The following is a 6078-nucleotide window of genomic DNA, read 5'->3' as shown; positions in this document are numbered from 1 at the left end:
CTAACGGTAGCCTCAGCAGGTAGGGACTGAACGGAGCTCCAGCAGTAGAAGACTGAATGGTGCTCAGCAGTAAGAGACTGAAATGTACTCACAGTAGAGACTGGAATGTAGCTCAGCAAGTAGAGACTGAACGTGCTCAGCAGTAAGACTGAACGTTTAGCTTCAGCAGGTTAGAGACTGAACGGTTAGTCAGCAGTAGAGACTGAACGCTAGCTCAGGCAGGTAGGACGAACGGTAGGCTCAGCAGTAGAGACTTGAACGCTAGCCTCACAGGTAGGACTGAACGTAGCTCAGCAGGTAGAGGACGTCGTTTTATGTCCTTCTTTATATCCCAAAAAGTCATTTATCGGCGCCATCTGATGTCTGTAATCAGTCTTTCACATGCAGACAACGGGATCTAAAAAGTGACCGGTAAGTTGTCAAACAAGTAAACAAGTTTTCTAATTAATCTCTAATATCTAAATAAAAAAATATGTTGTCACCCAGTTCCCATGAGCCACCTGAAGAAGAACAAATTCTGTTCGTTTTTCAAAAACAAATTGAACCATGTCTAAGACTGTTGACAGCTAGTGGAACCATAGAACTGCAATCGCGAGCTAATTCCCTATAGTCCAATACCAAAAGCATTAGAAAGAGCAGGCCGACCTTAAAAATAAATAATATTCCGGATAGATCTTCAATCAATTCCTTTATACTCAACAGACATTAGTTTAACAGTTTTAGAAACTTTAGAGCGTTTTCTATCCAAATCTACAATTATCAGCATATCCTCGCTTCTGGACCTGAGTAAACAGGCTGTGTTACTTTTATGCCATAAAGAAGTTTGTACAACGTAAACACTGTTAGCAATTGTAAAAAAAAAAACTTGTAAACACTATGTTGTGATTTCCTTTATTTGGCAGTTTACCTGTAGCTGTATGTTACTCATCACGCAATCCATTGTTGTCTGTAGTTTATGCTTGGTCTACATTACATAGATCTGTTGTTGTACTTTATGCTGGTCTACCATTGACATAGATCTGTTTGTTGTACTTTATCTGGTCTACATTGATATAGATCTGTTGTTGTACTTTATGCTGGTCTACATTACATGGATCTTTGTTGTACTTTTATGCTGTCTACATTGACATTATCTGTTGCTTGTACTTTATGCTCTGGTCTACATTGATAGTAGATCTGTTGTTTTACTTTATGCTGGTCTACATTGAACATGGATCTGTTGTTTACTTTATGCTGGTTCTACATTAACATAGATCGTTGTTGTACTTTGCTGGTTACATGACATAGATCTGTTGTTATGTACTTTATGCTGGTCTACATTGACATAATCGTTGTGTACTCTTGCTGGTCTACATTTGACCAATAGATCTGTTGTTGTACTTTATGCTGGTCTACATTGACATGGATCTGTTCGTTTGTACTTTATGCTGTTACATTAACATAGATCTGTTGTTGTACTTTATGCTGGTCACATGGACAGTAGATCTGTTGTTGTACTTTATGCATGGTCTACATTGACATTAATCTGTTGTTGTTATACTCTATGCTGTCTACATTGACATAGATCATGTTGTTGTACTTTACTGCTGGTCTACATGGCATAGAATCTGTTGTTGTACCCTATGCTGTCTACATTTGACATAGATCTGTTGTTGTACTTTATGTGCTACATGGCATAGATCTGTTGTTTACCCTATGCTGTCTACATTGGACATAGATCTGTGTTGTACCTTATGCTTGTCTACATTTGACATAGGATCTTGTTGTTGTACTTTATGCTTGTCTACATTGACATAGATCTTTGTTTACTTTATGCTGTCTACATACATGCGATCGTTGTTGTACTTTATGCATGTCTACCATTGACATAGACTGTTGTTTACTTTATGCTGTCTAACATTGACATAGATCTGTTGTTTGACTCTATGCTGGTCACATTACATAGATCTGTGTTGTACTTTATGCTGTCTACATGACATAGATCTGTTGTTGTACTTTATCTGGTCTACAGTGACATAGATCTGTGGTACTTATGCTGGTCTACATTGACATAATCTTGTTGTGACTTATCTGCGTCTACATTGACATGGATCTGTTGTGGTACTTTATGCAGTCTACATTGACATAAGCTGTTGTTGTACTTTATTGCTGGTCTACATTACATAGAGTCTGTTGTTGTACTTTATGCTGGTCTACATACATGAATCTGTTGTTGTACTTTATAGCAGTCTACATACATAGATCTTTGTTTACTTATGCTGGTCTACATTGACATAGATCTGTTTTGTACTTTATGCTGGTTACATTTACATAATCTTGTGTACGCTATGCTGGTCTACATTGCATAGATCTGCTATTTTATTTCTGGTCTACAAATGACATAAAGCTGTTGTTGGTACTTTATCTGGTCTACATTTGACATAAGATCTGCTATTGTACTCTATGCTGCACGTTGAACATAGTTTTACAAAATCAGTCTCTACATACATTCTTTAATGCCTCAAATGAAAGTTTCATTGATAAATCATGATATGTCTTTAGAATAAAATAACATTGGTAGTAAAATGTAAATTTCGTGAATATTTTTTGAGTCAAGATAGTTTCTGTAATTCTGCATTATTTAGTTTATTATTTTTTATTATTTTTATTTTTCCATGGTTGCTGTGTGTGAGAGAGAGAGAGAGTGAAGAGAGAAAGAAATAGAGACAGAGAAGACAAAGAGAGAGACGGGAAGTGTAGAGAAACAGCCTGAACCTGAATAAAAATGAGTTGAGCATATTAAGTTACTTTTAGACGAATATCATTTCAGAATCTGCTTCTGTTGAAGAGAAATAAAAGGTAACACGATTTGCTATTGGTATTAATATAGTTGATGATAATTGCTATGTGTATAATATAGTTGATGAATTTAGTGTATTCCATATAGTTATGATATGTATGTTTTCATATAGTTATATATTCCAATGCGTACAAACAGTCGCTTATATAAGCTTGGTAGCGCTTGGTCACGAATTAAGAAAAGCAATAAAACCTGAATCGCTTACTTGATAATCTCGGATTTTCCACGCCGAGACTCCCGTTACACAAACAAATCTCTTTTGTTCGATAAAATATTACTATTCACAAAAAAAAACACCATTTAGTTGTCATTATGTTAGAAAACAAAAGCCGTTTCCTCACAAATTCCAAAAGTATCGAAATGGCGGGGAGAAAACATTTCCAAATGTTTTATAATCATCCTCAGTGTCCTTAACAACAAACGATAATATTTTCAACCGGAAGATAACCTATCCAATAAAAGACAACGAATCTGAGCATCCTCCTCGCGCAGAAAATATTCGATACATTGACTAGTTTTTAAAAAACTCGTTCATTTTTCAAAATAAAAGCCTTGAAAACTATGCTAAAGCCTGCGTCACACCTGAGAAGCCATGAAGGAATCTGGTTAACCCCTAAATTGAGTTAGCGGGCAGGAACACGATTAAAAATATATATGATACACTTCCGTTACATTTTCTCAGGTTTTCACTTGCAGAATAAGATTTCTTATTCTCAACAAGACAATATTTTGACAGTTGGGAAACATTGAGTGTTTCTATCCTAATTCTTAAATTATATGTTATTTTGAAACATCTCTCCACTGAAGAATAGAAAATACAACAAGGACAACAACAAAAGGAGAGACAGAAACAATGGAGAAAGAGAAAGAAAGGGAAAGACAAGGAGAATCAGAGAAGATGGAATTAAAAGATCAGCAAAGAAAGAGATGGAGAAAAGATGATAGAGAGAGAGGAGAAGCAGGAAGAAGAAAGGAGCAGAAAAAATATTTTGCGGGAAATTGAAGGACAGAATGAACTGGAGATAGAAACAGAGAAGAATAAGCACGTTATCGCGATCCTCATTGGGTGGGTGGGTATTAATGGCAGTGGACTGAATTTTGGGCCTGGGTATCTTTACGTTAGCGCGTTGTGTGCGGAATCAAAAATGGTACCCAAGGGAACGTATGGGGGTGGGTTGTGGGTGGTCGATATGGGTGTGCGTTCTGAAAAAAGCAGAAGTGATTAAGGAAGCAGAGGAAGAGTACAGGGAAAGAGAAGAGAGAGGAAAGGAAGTAAGCATGAAGAAACATGTAGTAGTTAATGTTAAAGCAAAAGCACGGGAAGTCTTCAATAGACGTAAAGAGAGAAGGTTAGAAGTGTTGAAGGGGGAATGAGAACACATAGAAAGAGGACAACAAATCAGGAGGGAGAAGGAGGAAAGACGGCTGGAGATGGAAAGAAAACAGGAGAGGGCAAGACGACAAGAGGAGCAGGATAAAAAACGAGAGATTGAAATTGCTAGACAGAAAGAAATGTTCAGACTAAGAGAGGAGGAGAGGCAGAGAGAGGGAGAGAGAGAGGAGGAGAGAAAGAGAAAGAGACAAACAGAAGAGAGGAGATGGTGGAAGAGGAAAGAAGGGAGATCCTTGAAAAGAGGGGTGAGTTAGAGGAGGAGGAGAAGGAAGAAGACAAGGAGGACATTCTCCCACCTGATAAAAGTATGCGAAGGAGAGCTGTGGGCTGGGTAAATAAGAAGTGGGAGAAGAAACCTCAAGAAGATCAAGAGAACGTATCAGAGAGAAGCTGAGGAGGGCTATAAGATCGTCAACATAGGTAAGACATGTTTTCCCTCTGCTTATAACATCATCCTCTTTAGTCTCCTCTACACACATTAGTTCCACACCAGTCATCATGTTGCATCATTGTTCCAATATAAAACTACTGTCTAAAGAATATGTTAGCTGACATGGCAGCTTTGCAGTTGCTAGTCCAATGCTCTAACCACGAGGCTACCTGCTGCCCCAGGTCATATTTTTGATGTTTTATTCTGTTTGTTATCTGATGGAGCCATCCCTTGTATCATTTTCTAGGCCTCCCAGGTATTTGCATTTAAAGTAATGTATATGATTACTGCTGCTAGGGGGAGCTGTGACGTCAATGGGGAGCGTTAGTGAGATCGTGAGGTCTTAGAGGTTTCTTCTTCAATCTTGGAGAATGCCTACTACTGAAAACGAATAACGTTTCTCCGTCTCATCATTTGACCCTATTAAAACCTCTTACCGTGTGTAGATGTGTGGTGATAGTTTTTTAATTCAGTAACGTAATGTGCGAAAGTGCAATATGACTCCCAAAATATTGAGGTAACATGGTTAACTACATAGTCCATGAGTTTGGTCACGTTTGAAGGCAATTGAAGGGAGTTTTAAGTAACTATGTGATGTCACGATAAAATGTGTTAATATTTCTACAAAAATAGCGTTTAACAGTTTGAAAACTTGATGCTAACCAAATTTAGCTTGTCTAAGCGCTAGCTAGCTCTAGGCCAGTTGATCTCAATAAATGTTAGCTTACATGTTAGTGGTTTATAATGTAATGGTTGTAGCGCCGTTTAAGGCACAGCCTCCAGGTAATTTATAGCTTTTTCCAAATTACACTGTAGTACAGAGTTATATATAATGTAATGTGTTTTAAGATGTGTGTTTTTTTTATATAGTTTTACCTAAACTTTTATTTTTTTGATACTGAATATAATGTGGAGATGTAAGCAACAGTAGAGTTTAATGATACTTGATTTTGACAAACAAAAAAAGTTAACAAAAGAGAACAGTATTTTATCATCTTGGAGAATGCACAACTACTGATCTAGTAACGTTTCTCCATCTCACATTTTCCCCTGTTAATCAGTTTATTATCTGTGCACCACGTTCCAGTCCGAGGCGTGTAACAGATTTCAACAGTGTCCAAGGACTGAAAGTTACAGAAATTGTGTCAACTGTTAGGACAAGGATAACAGATAAACTGAAATCCAGCTGATCCATGTTGAAGAAACACACACAAGCTAATATTAATGGACTATTTTGACTGCTGTCATATCGACACTTATATAATTTATAATTGCCATATGCTTTTGTGCTGAGTTTCACTATTTATCAAGCTACTGGGTGATGATAATGATATTTTTCTAACCAACGTTTTCATCATTTTGACCTTCACGCTTGGTGTTGGGTATTTTATTATTTATTTGTGTATAAAAACGTTA

This window comes from Salvelinus sp. IW2-2015, linkage group LG15 (genome assembly GCF_002910315.2).
Source record: "Salvelinus sp. IW2-2015 linkage group LG15, ASM291031v2, whole genome shotgun sequence".
Classification (NCBI taxonomy): Eukaryota; Metazoa; Chordata; class Actinopteri; order Salmoniformes; family Salmonidae; genus Salvelinus; species Salvelinus sp. IW2-2015.
This window is presented reverse-complemented; position numbering follows the sequence as displayed.